Below are 16,699 nucleotides of genomic sequence, written 5' to 3' on the forward strand. Positions count from 1 at the left end.
GCAGTTTAACATGAATACCCCACTGATGATGACACTGATGATGACAAGTGATGTAACATCGTTCGATCCGGGGAAAATGATCTTCCTGTGCCTCCCTCCGATGAGGATTTTTATGAATTATTTAGTATTGTTGTGTTTAATACATATATACTGTTTTATTATCATCCTTTATAAATAAAAAATAACAAATAATACTTGGTGTTGTTTTTTATCATCGCTTTGACAATAAAATGTGCTCAAGCTGTCACGCCATTGCGTGTTGCAGTACAAGTCTCATTGGACGACTCGGGGATATTATGGTCGCCATGGCATTATTGAATTTACTCTTTTTTTGGCCCATTTCTCAGCCTTTTATGCATGTATCATTATGGAAGTTTATATTCAGTCCGTTTTGCAGATTAACACGTTTTATAGTCTTGCCCCTACTGTGCCATTTTAACCCAAAACAGTAAACTACGGTTATAACGAACTCAAAGGGACTACTAATTTTAGTTCGTTATAACCGTAATTCGTTATAAGCATATATACAGCATATAACTACAGCAAATAGTCGGGACTAAAAGGTTACTTCGTTATATCCGTCAGTTCGTTATGAACGTGTTCGTTATAACCGTAGTTTACTGTATTGCAAAATATTCAAAAAAGAAGAATTCAGGTGGACTGAATAGTTTTATGGCTGTGTTATTAAGTGATTTGCCTGATGCTATATGCTGGTTTCCTTGTTGTCGACTCGCATAAGAAATGCGGTCCGCCATGAGGTTTTTTTCCCATTTCGACCCGTGGGATTCCTAGAATATAAGAATATAAGGGGGCTATAAATGGACTGGGTTTAATGTCACTCTCCGTGAGTGGGTTGATTGCGTGTCACCGACAAACCAAGCTTGTCGTAAGAGGCGACTAACGGGATCGGATGGTCGGTCAGACTCGAGGACTTGGTTGATGCATGTCATCGTATCCCATCTGTGTGGATCGATGCTCATGATGTCAATCACTGGATTGTCTGGTCCAGATTCGACTATTTACAGACCGTCGTGATGTAGCTGGGATATTGCTGAGTGCGGCTTTAAACAACAAACAACATACAAACATAATCGCCTGGCTAAAGGGGCGGTCGGGTAGCCTAGTGGTTAAAGCGTTCGGTCGTAACGCCGAAGACTCGGGTTCGATTCCCGACACGGGTACAATGTGTGAAGCCCATTTCTGGTGTCCCCCGCTGTGATATTGCTGGAATATTGCTAAAAGCGGCGTAAAACCATACTCACTCACTCCTGGCTAAAGTTGATCAGGGATGCTGCAGTTGAATCAATAATCAGTAGCATCCCTTACTCAATAATACAAATGAAATGCAATGCGGCGACGCCCGGCCAGCATGCTTTGTAAATGTTTACAACACGCATATGTGGCGATCACAAATATAAAAGATCGCTGAAGAGGATCGAGGATCTTAATGGGACTGCTCATTTGCTACAGAGGTGGGGTGGGGTGAGGTGGGGTGAGGGGTGAGGTTTGGGCACTGAGATTGGTCTTAGTACTGTATCATATTTTATGTAACATGTCTTCACACCCACACCCACCCACCCCACCCCCCACCCCACCCCACACACACAACCCACCCCCAGCCACCCTCAAGACACACACCTCCCTTTAATAAATGGACAGTCCCTTATAGATGGTGAAACACGGACGTATGATTACGTGGGACGTACGTGGGTTTATATTTGTATTCAGAATCATGACGTTTAGACAATTTAAGATTTGGGTCATTCAGTATGTCATTGTGTTTCCTCCGACTCTCAGCTGGCGTCATTGCTGGGTTCACACGCGTCGAGGTAGGACATAGCAATGTGCCACACAGATGCATTATGTCCTGATTGTGACGAATGCAGCCCTTTCCTCGCGCGTCTAATCTGCATTTGATCTGGACGAACGTGATATCGCATACAGTATACTTTCTTGAAACCAGTAAGTACCTGAAATAGATTTGTTTTCACAAAAATTCTTTGTGTCCCCATCCTTCAGGGACGAGACGGATCGGATTCGGTCAAGCAGACATCCAGGGTCGGAGGTCAGACGGTACAGCCCTGATACGCTGAACGTTGAAGTTGTGCTTTATGCTTGCATGGAAGCCTCACACTGACTTCATGATAAAGCATGGATTTTCGTACATCGTACTTTGGCATTAGCGTTCCTGTGGTGATTATTTTATTCAATAATGTCGCCTATGCGCAGCCATGTTTGAAACGGCTAGACTGTCAGACGATACCGCGAAAGTGTGGTTACTTTTGGCGGGAAGCGGTACATCCCAGCAGACGATCATATTATCTATGTGTTGATCGGGCAACAAACACGGTTAGTCTTTACACACGCGGGTGTGTGCGGGTCCGTTTCACCAAGCCCTTGAGTATTGATACAGTGTGCTCAGAACCTGCTCACCGTTACCTTGAAAGAAGTTCGAAGTTACCTGACGCTCATGTGGCTCGGAAAAAGAAGGACGTCGGTGACGTTGATAACGGATCCGTGCCGAGTGACAAAGACACGGAAGATGCCGACAGTGAAAACAAATCCGATGATTTGGGTGACGATGTGGATGACAATGGCACCGTCGGAAGCTCACGGAATAAAGCGGGTAAGTGCATGTATTGTTTGCTGATGGGGATGATTGGGTAACTACTTTGGTGTGTCTCCACTACTTATACAGCAGAAAATAGTGACTGTCTCTCTCTCTCTCTCTCTCTCTCTCTCTCTCTGGGGGCACGGGTGGCCCAGTCGTCTAAGGCTGTGTAGAGTTGCGTCCCTTGGGCACGCCAGAAACCTATGATTGTGGGTTCGAATCGGGCTTTCCTCACACAATAAGCTGACACGCCGCGATATAACTGGAATACTGTCAAAAGCGGCGTTAAACGTTAAACCCAAGTCTCTCTCTCTCTCTCTCTCTCTCTCTCTCTCTCTCTCTCTCTCTCTCTCTCTCTCTCTCTCTCTCTCTCCGTACTAACATTAGTCTGGTATATAATTTATTTTGACACATTTGTCTTCAGGTGCTACTTCCGGTCCTCATGCGGTCTCCGGTGGCCCCACCCTGCCTGACGTCCCCCTCCTGCTAGATGTCGTCATGGTTGTTATAGCAACACGTCAAGTTGGTCAAATGTGTATGTTTGGCATCAGCATTCTTGCATTGTAGCAATATCTGGAATCGTCAGCACTATTTCAACTACAGTACGTGAAACCTTGCTATTTTGGACAGTAGCGTTCAACGTAAAATTGTCCAGAGAAAACAATTCCGTATTTATGAATCATGGTTGCAGAACAAGGTGATAAACAGACTTTCATAAAAAAAACGGTCGTCCGGATTGCGGAGTTTTACGCCTCAAACCAGATTGATGAGGTTTCACTGTATAGAATCTGGTAGTGGCCGCTTGGTACTTGTTGTTACCCTGCCTGACACTTGGCACAGAGTTGCGCCCCTTACTGTTACCAGGATTTCAACTCAGGGATCATCTCATGAACGGAAATGTAGTTTTACATCCTATCGTTTTTCTGTGTCTTCTTATCCGCAAGTCTGTCCTCCATGTTGTTGTTGTTGTTGTTTGTTGTTTTACGCCGCACTTAGCAATATTCCAGCTATATGACGGCTGTCTGTAAATAATCGAGTCTGGGCCAGACAATCCAGTGACTGATACCATGTCCTCCATGTAGATATGTTATCTGTTGTGATGTATGGCCATACACACGTTGAGGGCGGGTACAGTTGTCGCCCTTCCCTGTCGCCATGGCAACAAGCACCCTTGTTAAATCATGGTATTGCCGCTTGTGCTCCCTACAGAGTACCGTATTTCCTCAATCAGACGCCGGGGCTTCTATTTATTTCGGTCAAGCCTTTGACCCTGCGTCAATTAGAGGCCCGGCTTCTATTTTTTGCACTAAACAATTGACCCGGCTTCTATTAGTGGCCGGCGTCTAATAGAGGAAATACGGTACACAGTCTGTTAACACATTATCTGCAAAGTACCGGATGTCTGTCTGTCTAGTCAGTCTCCCAGACCCTAGAGAATGAATGAATTAAAAAAGGAGTCCGAGTCAAGTTTAGAATGATTGGACAAGAAATTAAGAATTAAATTATATTGTTTTAAATTTGTAGATATATATTATTAAAAAAGATAACTGTATTTGTAGGACTAAAGGTTTACTGTCTTTCATTGGACAAGGGGAAACGGGTGGCCCAGTCATCTAAGGCGCGGCAATTCGCTGTGCAGAGTTGCGTCCCTTGGACACGCGAGAAACATATGATTGTGGGTTCGAATTCCGGTTGGCCCCGATTATGTTTCTAGGTTTGTCGGCACCATGCTTGTGCTCATGGGTTTCACCGAAGTGGTAAACGTCTGAGACCCGCATCACTTCGGGCTTTCCTCCCACATTAAGCTGACACGCTGTGATATAACTAGAATACTGTTTCCCACCTATTTCATGTTTGAAAACTACACATTTGTCATAAAATCGTCAAGTTTCATTGAGAAAATGTCCTAAACGTGAAAACTATTTCCTTTTGCGTATTTATCGTTTGTTTACATGGGTTGGCGTAGCTGGCCGATCCGATGTTGAAGGGAGCAGGACCTCATGTGTATTTATAGATATCAACGTTGTCACGTGACTGTGTACATATGCTGTATGCTCGTCTAACATTCGCTCTGCCTGTAAATTTGTTCATACTATAACAGTGCGAAAATCATCATATTTTTCTTCAAGTTTTATCAAAATCAAATATATTCTTCTACTTTAAGTTTCACATTCCAAAGCCAGTAAACGCTACATAGTTTACAAGACGCCTATCATAATACGTAACGCATGGAGATGCAAGCTGTCGAAACCAGTCAAACGAGCTGGCAGATGCTAATCAGCTAGCGCTATAGAAATTCTAGACCCGGCTGACCAGTTTCAAACACAGCCGACCAGCCAATAAACAATTAACTAAGCAAGTCAGCACATCAAAACTTGCATAATTTGACCACCATGTGGGAAACCATTGTTATCAATCCCAAACTGGACAGATGGGTAGTGACATGCTTTCAAACGTGGACTGGAGGTCTCGGGTATAAATGCAGGGGTATCTTGGCATAGAGTCATTCCTGCATTTCGCCTGAAAACCTCTCTGTCTGTTTTTGAAGGTAAGTTACTTTTACTCATTACTTTGCCATTTTGGTTAAACGTGCTGTAAATAATTCTAACTTTGTTACTCTGCTGGTTCAATGAACTTATGTTACAGTTAATGAGAAAGTATTGTTCAAAATCTACGATTTGGCTGCTATATGTTAATTTCATACAGTTCATCTAGAAATCAAATACTATACTGAATGATAGGGAATAATAGAGCGTCCCGGATAAAATACGAGCGTTAGTATTCTAGTCGTTTAAATATCAATCTAACATATAACGCCATTTTAGTTATGGAAGTCGTGGATGCTTATTAAACAATATGTTCAACGTGTATAACGTTTCGGTTTCAAGTGACTTGTAGGTCAACATGTTCTATTATCTGCATTTATATTTCTGGTCATGTTATTCGTCTAACTGTTTGTATTTTCACGGGAAACATTTCTTGTTTCAATATAATGAGTAGCATAGCATCGGCAGCTAAATGTATGTATTTAAAGATAACCAGTCTGTGACCGTATATGTCTAGAACACAATACACGAAAAGTAACACTGTTTCCGTAGCTAAATACGCACAGATTTGGCAATGTCTTTTAACTAGTTGTCACGTAAGTGCATCCGCACTATCGTGAAGCGCCGGTTGATTTTGTGTTTAATGTCGTAGAATAGTCTATAAAGATACAGGCAATTCAGCGGCAGTGTAATAGATAAGAGTTACAATACAAATTCCAGACTTCTTATATAAACTGTTTCTCATGTTTTAATTTATTTACTTATAATTGGTAAACGTCAGAAGTTTTTGATTAGTGTTAAAGTGTTTAATCATCATTATCTTGAAGTAAGTGTCGGCAGTTACCTCGTTAGGGTTAAGGCTACGGTTCAACGCACGCTTGGCCGCCAGCCATTGTTCAAGGGGTGCACGTACCGTGACGCCCGGCTAAAGCCCCAGGTATCTGTGCCGCGGTTACCCTGGTTACAACTATGTAATCATTGTTATATCTCCAACAAGGCACCAGAAAATATTTTACTATGCTGTAATGATGTGACTCATTATCATTCTTAATTATTGATTTCAATATGTTAATGCTGTACTATTTAATTGCTTATTATGATGTCTAAACTATTAAATGTAATACTGAGATGTTTTGAATATATGTTGTTGCATTGTGGCGTCACATATAATAAAGATTCCTGCATTTCGCCTGAAAACCTCTCTGTCTGTTTTTGAAGGCGTGGAGATCCCGGAGTTAATTCCCCGTAACAATTCTAGGTATAAACGGTCCCCTAAAAAGGACGGTTTCAATTGGTGGAGCTTATCCTAGATGACCGGTGCCACGCCTACCAACTACAAACAGAAGCTTCGACGGCCTGAGCCACGGTTGAACCTAACCAGTTTGCTCAAGACGCAGGAATCACCCCTTCCAGCCTCCCCCTCCCTAACCACCCCCGCACCAACGTCATCAACAGCAACAACGTCATCAACGGCGTCAACATCAACGGCATCAACGTACAGGACAACACCCTTGCCAGCGCCATCCCCATCCCCTTCATCTGCTTCAACAGCCTCCCCGTCAGCAGCTGAACCTCCCTCCCATACAATGGCCACACCACATATTAAGCTGAGGCCATACACAGGACAAGAGGAAGCAACGTCCTGGTGGCAAGAGTTCGTGACCTTCGTCAAACTTTTTAATTATAACCAGGATCGACAATGTTTGTTGTTTCCCTTCTACCTAGAAGGAACGGCAAAGCTCTGGCACCAGGACCTGGCGGAAGAGACAAGAAACGACATGGGCCGTCTGGAGGAAGCCTTTAAATCTAGATTTAACAGGCCAAAAACATTTGATGTGAACCTCCTCCAGATGGCACAGTCAAAGGAGGAAACAATCAATGACTTCCTTACTAGAATACAGGGAGCAACTCGGAACCAGGAACTGCCAATGTCAATGATTGTGGCAGTGGCAGTTAATGGCCTCCGTCCGAGCATCCGCCAGTGGGTGATCAACAAGGAACCGGCCTCACTTGAAGCTGTTCGTCAGGTGCAGAACTGGCTGAGAGGTCTCAGTTGGGTCTAAGGTCCCCAGAGGTCAACATGGCCATGAAAGTGGACCAACTGTCGGAGCTCGTGGCCACCCTTATCACCAAGACAGACGCCCCAGCAGTACAAGCCACAGGAACACCAGCAACCAAGCACCAGCTACAACAAGAACAACAGCTGCAGTTCCAGCCTCCCCGTCATGAACCATTTCAACCCAGACGGAATCGGTTTCATGGCCCCCTTTATCAGATGTCAACACCACCGTCTCAACAATTCAGCCAACAGCAGAGTCAACTAACTCAGAGGAATCCGGGCCCTCAACACTACAACGGCACCAACCGACAACAGAGACGCCCACAGTATCCAGTACCCCCGTACCTACAAAGGAAATGCATAGGATGCGGTATGTACTGTTTAGACAGATTGTATTGCCCACATTTCCACACACAATGTACTTTTTGCCATAAAGTAGGACACCATTCTAGTGTATGCATGAGGGCATATCATTCGCAGAATGAATACCCTAGGCAATAGGGACTCGCGCCTGATTCTCAGAAGTCTGGAATCAGGCATGAAAAACCCTTGGTCTCGCTTGTGGCTCCCTTAGTTAAGAACACTGTTCTAGTGCGGGTAAAGCAAGTGAAGACAACAGCCCTAGTTGATACAGGAGCCTCTGTGTCCTGTGTCAGCATGGGCTTCCTTCAAAAGGTAGGCTACACATTAGGTCACCTACAAGAATCTGACCTTCATGAAATCGTAGGTGTAGGTGGTGAAATACACAAGGTGTTAGGTGCTATTTCTTTGGACATCTGTATAGGTAACCTTCTTCTACCCCAGTCAGTTTATGTTTTCCAATCTCTTCACCATTCCTTGATATTAGGTATAGACTTCCTCACCGAGTATAAGGCTACTATCTCCCTAGCTGACAAGTGCTTCATTATTCAAGAAGGTCTGATCACTGTTCCCCTGGTAGAGTCAAGTGCAGGCTATGTTAGGGCCAAGAAACCCATCACAGTTCCACCTTCTTGCCAGGTAGACATCCCGGTCCAAATCTCCCGCAATAGGCAAGGTTCCGTTCTCCTCTTAGAACCGGTTCCTGAACTTTCAAGAGTTAAACTGCAGGGTGGCAGATGTTTGGTGACAAAGACAAAGAAAGGTGTTTATATGCGCCTCCTCAACCCTACCAAATCCCCTATTCATATCAACACCAAAAGAGTGCTAGCGGTAGCGTGTGAGGTCGACCCATCAAGCGTCTCATTGCTATCAGATTCACCTGAACCAGAACTCAGACCATCCCATGTCACATCACGCCCACGTCATTCTCTGATCAATGCATCAGTCCCTCGTGGTCAGAGTAGATCAGGATCCACAACACACACATCCACAATCCCATCCCAGCCCCCTTCTCACCGCAAACACACTCCCCCCTCAGACCTTTCCTTTGACCTTTCCGACTCAGACCTGTCTTCTTCGCAAAAACAGGAGCTTCTTTCTTTCCTTCATTCTCAACATTCTGCCTTTTCTCACAATTGGTCTGAACTAGGACACACACATCTTCACAGACATAAGATAGAGACAGGTGATGCTAGACCCGTTAGGCGCCCATTTTATCGTCAAAGTGCGGAAATTAGAAAAGAGTGCTCAAAACAAATTAAGGAAATGCTAGATGCCAAAATCATTCAACCAAGTTCTTCTGAGTGGCACTCACCAGTTGTTATGGTTCGAAAACGTGACAACAGTTATCGTTTTGCGGTAGACTACAGATGCCTCAATGCGGTTACCAAGCCAATGTTCTTCCCTTTAATTAGATTCGAAGATGTCATCGACGCAGTAGGTGAAAGTCATGCAAAAATCTTTAGTGTTTTGGATTGTGCTAGTGGCTTTTGGCAAATTCCTCTACATCCAGAAACCAAACACAAATCTGCTTTTATTACACCAGACGGTGTTTTCGAATGGAACCGTTTACCTTTCGGCCTCAAAAATGCTCCAATGGCTTTTCAAAGTACTATTTCAGAAGCTCTCAAAGACATGAACTGGAAATACGTCCTTATTCATGTCGATGATATCATCGTGTATTCCAAAACCTTTTCAGAACATTTGAATCATCTCAAATGTGTTTTTCAAAAGATAAAGCAAGCAGGCTTGACCTTGAAACCCAGCGAATGTAAATTTGCAGCAAAACAAGTTCAATATCTTGGACACATTTTCACCAAATCTGGCATTGAAGTTGACCAATCTAAGATTGAGGCAGTCATCCAAATTCCTCCACCAAAGAATGTTCATGATGTTCGTCATTTTCTTGGCCTTTGTAGTTACTACAGGAAATTTGTTCCCAATTTCTCAGGAATAGCGTCACCTCTCTATGACACTCTCAAGAAAGATGTTAAATTTTCTAGGACAGACAAATGTCAACAAGCTTTCTCTGTCTTAAAACAAAAACTGACAACATCCCCAATCCTTGCCTATCCAGACCCTACAAAACCTTTCATTCTGACAACAGATGCTTCCAACACATCTCTTGGTTACATTTTAGGGCAACATGGTTTAGATGGTAAGGAACATGTCATCTGTTATGGGGGTAGATCACTTCACTCATCAGAAAAGAATTGGGGGGTAACACAACTTGAATGTTTGGCAGTAGTAGAAGGGATAAAGACATTTAGAGTTTACTTGGCTGGGACCAAATTCAAAATTTACACTGATCACAAGGCTCTTACTTGGCTCAAAAACATCAAAGAAGAAACAGGTCGCCTTGGACGATGGTCAATTATGCTACAAGATTACGATTATGAAATAGTACACAGGCCAGGGAAGTCAAACACAAATGCAGATGCTTTATCTCGTACTAAATACCCTGAGCCTAAGACTGTGCCTATCACAGATGACATACCATCACCTCCATTACCATCTGAAAGAACATATGCGCAAGTAGCCTCATGCACTGCCACCACAAAAGACAAATCAGTTTTAGTTGTGTCATCCTCTCCCTTTGTACCCCCTTCCTCCCCTGATGTGGCTAACAATAAGTCCCCGACCCCAACACACTTCTCCACTTCTACTGTCCCACCCTCAACCGTCCAACCTGATTCTGACCAAGACCCAGACGCTCGTGTTCCACTAGCCGTTGATCTCTATTACGCAAACAAACCATCACCATCTGGCCCATCTGTCATTGTGGCAGCAGTTGACATAGATGATGATCAGTTTCTGATGCAACAGAGAAATTCCCCTGACCTCAGGCCAATTATTGACTACATTTCCAAAGATGAAATCCCTACAACGTACAATGATGCCCAAATCAAAGGTCTTGTAGGACGCTCACAGGAGTATGTAGTCAGGGATGGTATTCTCTATCATGTCTATCAAGCAAAACATAGAGGTACCAAAGCCCATAGGCCTCCCCAAATTACCCAGCTTGTTGTCCCCCTTATCAAGCGCAAGGATGTCCTATTCGCCTATCATGACTCCAAAGTAGGTGGTTGTCATCTTGGAAGGGATTCCACCTTTCAAGCTCTCCTGTCAAAATACCACTGGCCTGGTATGTATCAAGACATAGAAAATTACATTAGGTCATGTGAGGTATGTCAGAAAATCAAACCTAAGTCCCATAGCAAACATGCTCCTATGGTCCCAATGCCCATAGAGGACACATTTTCTCGCCTTCACATAGATATCCTTGGTCCCCTCCCAGAAACTAAAGATGGTTACAAATATGTCCTGCTGGTAGTTGACTCTTTTTCGCGTTGGACTGAAGGCTTTGCTATGAAGACTCAGGATGCCACTGAGGTAGCCAAAATTCTGTTCAACCAGGTCATTACTCGCTTTGGGGCTCCCAAAACCCTTCTTTCTGATAGAGGTCGGCAGTTCACTTCGAAACTTGTCAATGCTCTGTGTGAATTGTTGGACATCAAGCACCATCTGACGTCATCATATCATCCTGAAACCAATGGCATGTGTGAAAGACGTAATAGGACCATTGAGCAGGCACTCAGAGCTTATTGTGACTCTGAACAGTCCAATTGGGCAGACCTAATCCCCTGTGTCATGATGTCAATGCGCAGTGCACCATGTGCCTCCACTGGCTACACTCCCTTCTATCTTCTCTTTGGCAGAGAGATGCATCTCCCTATTGATGTTGCTCTTCTTCCCAAGCCCTCTCTAGGCAAAACGGCAGAACGCCATCTTCAGACCCTTCTTGACAATCTCAAGGTAGCCAAAACCATTGCTAAGGACAATATGAAGATTTCTCAAGAAATCAACAAAGAGCGCACTGACCTCAAAGCTAAAGATCCCCAATACTCAGTAGGTGATCTGGTCCTGATGAAAAATTCCCATGTTCTCCCTGGTAGGTCCCCCAAACTGTCAGTTAAATGGGTAGGTCCCTACACCATACTTGTGCTTGGTCCCAATCACACCTTCAAGCTACAACATGTTCAAACGAACAAGACGCACAAGGCACTTATCCATGCCAATCGCCTCAAGCCCCACAATGTTCGCACTCCCAACGACCGCCTTCCAGATCACACTCCCAACCATGGTCGTCATTCTCCTCATCCCAGCGCTTCTGCTGAAACGGACACTCATGCTCCTCGTCCCAGCACTTCTGCTGAAGCACATGCCCCTCGTCCCAGCACTTCTGCTGAAGCACATTCCCCTCTAACCAGCACGTCTGCTGATGCTGACACATCCTCAGACACACAGGTGGTTCTTCCAGAGCCACACATCAGTGATACAGACTCTGCACCACCCAATAACCGTCAACAGGATGACAAATCTCAAGATAATCAAACGTATCCTGTTGACAAAATTATCAGATGTAAAATGGCAAACGGTACCAAACAGTACCAAATCAAGTGGTTAGGCTACTCAGAAACGACCTGGGAGCCCGCCTCCAATCTTGATCCATCCCTGATCAAGCACTTCCATAGGTCTAGAACGATGTCTGGTAAGAAGCGCAAACATGGACATAAGTACTTCCAATGATTCATTAGCATAGGTGTTATCAAGCTACCCCCCTATCTTCTATGACGTGAATTGCATGGCCATAAGATATGAGTGACCACCCCTTTTGCAGTTACCAAGTGTTCTGTCTCCCATAGTGCTAGGTTGTTTAGGTGTTTGTGGCCACAACATTCTTCTCAACCAGGTCAACTCTTCTAATGGCTCCTTTTCATTTCATCAAAGGTTCATCCTGGAGCTTGATTATCCTGTGGCTTATGGCTCTGTTTGCCCGCCCTACCCTCGGCACCAGCCCTGTTCAGAGACTCAACTATGGAATAGTTTTTAAGCCAACCACACAAGTCCATTTTGCTACCGAATACTGGGTTCATACCTACGAGGTCAAGCTTCCCCATGTCCCAAGCATTCCCACCATGAGTGGCAATGGAACGTGTGCTATACTGCACCAAATCCAAATGCACCTTAACGTCATCAAAACCAGGTGTGTTTCACTGCTAAATGAAACTAGGCACCAAATCATTAAGCTCATCCCTGAATCTAAGGTCCCCTCATCAAGTCGCTCCAAACGAGCAGTTCTAAGTTTTGTAGGGTCCCTTTCCAAAACATTGTTTGGTACAGCCACCACTGACGACGTCAACCTGCTTGCCAAACATATTAATGCCCTTACCAAACATGACATAAACCTATCCAATGTCCTCAAACAACATTCTTCCCATCTCTCGTCATTTATGAAATTGGTAGACAATAGATTTAAAAATGCGCTAAAAGGTGTTAAGGCCAATCATGATGCCCTTACGTTCACAGCCGCTGCGATCCAGAATAATGCTAGAAATGTTCAAGCTACTTTTGCTTCCCTTACTTCAATTTTGATAGACCAAATTCAAAATTCAAATACTGTGGAGCATCAACTTGAAGAGCTCAAATTAGGCATTTTAGACTTGGCTAAAAATAAATTATCCCCTCTGCTAATTGCCCCACAAATTCTGGAACAAACTATTCATCATATTGCCTCAATCTTATCTAACAAGTACCCAAACTTTCGATTGCTCCAAACCAACCCAACATATTACTATTCTCAAGCAAAATTCATCTTTGCCCGTACAAAGGCCCACGTCTATGTTTCTGTTAAGTTTCCCTTATCATCCTTGCCTAAACCTTTCCAAATGTATAAAGTTATTTCTCTCCCAGTGCCTGTGAACGATACATCATCCCACTCGACTCAACTCCTTGATATTCCTCCTTACTTTGCCCTGTCCTTGGATTCCCGTCATTTCCTCAGTATGGACAGTTCTACCTTAGCACACTGCTCTGGTGATGAATTCGTCCTACACTGTCCTATCAGAATAGCTCTCCAATCCTCCCCCAAACCATCATGTAGCCTTGCACTCTTTCAAAATAGTAAGAGTCTGATCAAATCTCTTTGTGATTTTCGATATGTCACCAAACCTCAGCCACCTCAGCTTATCTCAATTGATACCTCAAATGTTCTCGTATATAGAATACCCTTCCTTACTCTCACCTGTCCTGGTACTCATCGTATGATCCCCGGTTGTAACTTCTGTCTTATTGCTACTCCATGTTACTGTTCTCTGTCCACTGAAGATCTGTATTATCCTGCACCTTTCGGTTCTTGTCGCACTTCACAACACCAGATCTCACACCTTCACCCTGTCAACCTTGCTCTTCTTCAACACTTCTTCGAGGATTCTACCCTCTCTAGTATTGCTGGTGATACAACTTTCAGAAAAGCAGTTAACTTCACCATTCCAAAATTTGATATATTTTCTCATGAAATTTCCAATATTTTGGCCAATGATCAAAAGTCCCATCTCAGTCTTAAACGTGTCGCTGAAAGGGCAAGAAAAGATCAAACCATATTTCAGTCTATTACGGAACCATTGCTTGATGGTCAAATCACTTTACCAAGTTCTTGGCCTGATCCAAATGCAATTATAGCCATCACCGCTTCGGCTATGTCAGTTCTTTCAATTATTTTAGTTGTTTGGATGTTTTTCAAAGTTCGCGCACTCTCTGCTGCACTATTGTTGGTTACTCGTGTGGCGCCAGTTAAAGCAGTACAGCCTCCAGTACTAAATTATAACTCACAAACCACTTCTAGTCCCAGCTTCGTTGTGTCTGATCTTGCCGACTATCATGTGTCAATCCTTCTAGGAGTGATCACACTTGCTGTGGCTTCTATTCTTCTCCTTCTCATCTATGAACGCAATCGTAGGACTCACAATGGTCTCGTTCTTGAACTCACCACTGGTCCAGAATGTGTCTCTCTTCCTATTCTGGCTGTCAGTCTCTGTCCTTCCTACTGGGATATTCAACCCCCATACACAGTGGAACAGCTCCGAATCTCTGGATATTTCTTTCCCACCCTTACTGTTGAATGGCCCGCCTTTACTGTGACTAACCTCCTAACCAAAACGTCTCTCTCGGTCCCGAACACGCTTCGAGTCTCTTTCTTTACTGCCCGTAAACTCCAGAAAATGTTCAATCAACCTTTCGCTGCCTACATTCTTATGGTTCATGATGGTAGATACCAAATTTTAGATCCTTCTTGTATGTTAAAGGTATTTTAAGTGGGCTGTCTAAGCAGTGCATATCCTTTGTCATGTTCACATATTTTTGCTGTGTTACTTTAAAATGTTTTATGTATTTTTGTGTACAATTGTATTATGTTTACGTCAACACCTGTATAACGAAAATATTAATAGGCTTTTGCGGTCAAAAGCTCCACGACGTCCAGGGGTACTATAACAGTGCGAAAATCATCATATTTTTCTTCAAGTTTTATCAAAATCAAATATATTCTTCTACTTTAAGTTTCACATTCCAAAGCCAGTAAACGCTACATAGTTTACAAGACGCCTATCATAATACGTAACGCATGGAGATGCAAGCTGTCGAAACCAGTCAAACGAGCTGGCAGATGCTAATCAGCTAGCGCTATAGAAATTCTAGACCCGGCTGACCAGTTTCAAACACAGCCGACCAGCCAATAAACAATTAACTAAGCAAGTCAGCACATCAAAACTTGCATAATTTGACCACCATGTGGGAAACCATTGTTATCAATCCCAAACTGGACAGATGGGTAGTGACATGCTTTCAAACGTGGACTGGAGGTCTCGGGTATAAATGCAGGGGTATCTTGGCATAGAGTCATTCCTGCATTTCGCCTGAAAACCTCTCTGTCTGTTTTTGAAGGTAAGTTACTTTTACTCATTACTTTGCCATTTTGGTTAAACGTGCTGTAAATAATTCTAACTTTGTTACTCTGCTGGTTCAATGAACTTATGTTACAGTTAATGAGAAAGTATTGTTCAAAATCTACGATTTGGCTGCTATATGTTAATTTCATACAGTTCATCTAGAAATCAAATACTATACTGAATGATAGGGAATAATAGAGCGTCCCGGATAAAATACGAGCGTTAGTATTCTAGTCGTTTAAATATCAATCTAACATATAACGCCATTTTAGTTATGGAAGTCGTGGATGCTTATTAAACAATATGTTCAACGTGTATAACGTTTCGGTATCAAGTGACTTGTAGGTCAACATGTTCTATTATCTGCATTTATATTTCTGGTCATGTTATTCGTCTAACTGTTTGTATTTTCACGGGAAACATTTCTTGTTTCAATATAATGAGTAGCATAGCATCGGCAGCTAAATGTATGTATTTAAAGATAACCAGTCTGTGACCGTATATGTCTAGAACACAATACACGAAAAGTAACACTGTTTCCGTAGCTAAATACGCACAGATTTGGCAATGTCTTTTAACTAGTTGTCACGTAAGTGCATCCGCACTATCGTGAAGCGCCGGTTGATTTTGTGTTTAATGTCGTAGAATAGTCTATAAAGATACAGGCAATTCAGCGGCAGTGTAATAGATAAAAGTGACAATACAAATTCCAGACTTCTTATATAAACTGTTTCTCATGTTTTAATTTATTTACTTATAATTGGTAAACGTCAGAAGTTTTTGATTAGTGTTAAAGTGTTTAATCATCATTATCTTGAAGTAAGTGTCGGCAGTTACCTCGTTAGGGTTAAGGCTACGGTTCAACGCACGCTTGGCCGCCAGCCATTGTTCAAGGGGTGCACGTACCGTGACGCCCGGCTAAAGCCCCAGGTATCTGTGCCGCGGTTACCCTGGTTACAACTATGTAATCATTGTTATATCTCCAACAAGGCACCAGAAAATATTTTACTATGCTGTAATGATGTAACTCATTATCATTCTTAATTATTGATTTCAATATGTTAATGCTGTACTATTTAATTGCTTATTATGATGTCTAAACTATTAAATGTAATACTGAGATGTTTTGAATATATGTTGTTGCATTGTGGCGTCACATATAATAAAGATTCCTGCATTTCGCCTGAAAACCTCTCTGTCTGTTTTTGAAGGCGTGGAGATCCCGGAGTTAATTCCCCGTAACAATTCTAGGTATAAACGGTCCCCTAAAAAGGACGGTTTCAATATGTATGAAAAAGTATGTACGGCGATTAGTGAGTGAGTGAGTAAGTTGAGT

The 16,699-nt window shown here is 43.0% G+C and overlaps 1 pseudogene; it reads left to right on the forward strand.

Annotated features, from left to right (window-relative positions):
• The first annotated feature begins 6,467 nt into the window (after window positions 1-6,467).
• On the forward strand, window positions 6,468-14,846 carry LOC139448496 (uncharacterized; annotated as a pseudogene).
• Window positions 14,847-16,699: the final 1,853 nt, after the last annotated feature.

This window comes from Haliotis cracherodii, unplaced genomic scaffold (genome assembly GCF_022045235.1).
Source record: "Haliotis cracherodii isolate W230 unplaced genomic scaffold, xgHalCrac1.p SCAF_7, whole genome shotgun sequence".
In the NCBI taxonomy this organism is placed as follows: domain Eukaryota; kingdom Metazoa; phylum Mollusca; class Gastropoda; order Lepetellida; family Haliotidae; genus Haliotis; species Haliotis cracherodii.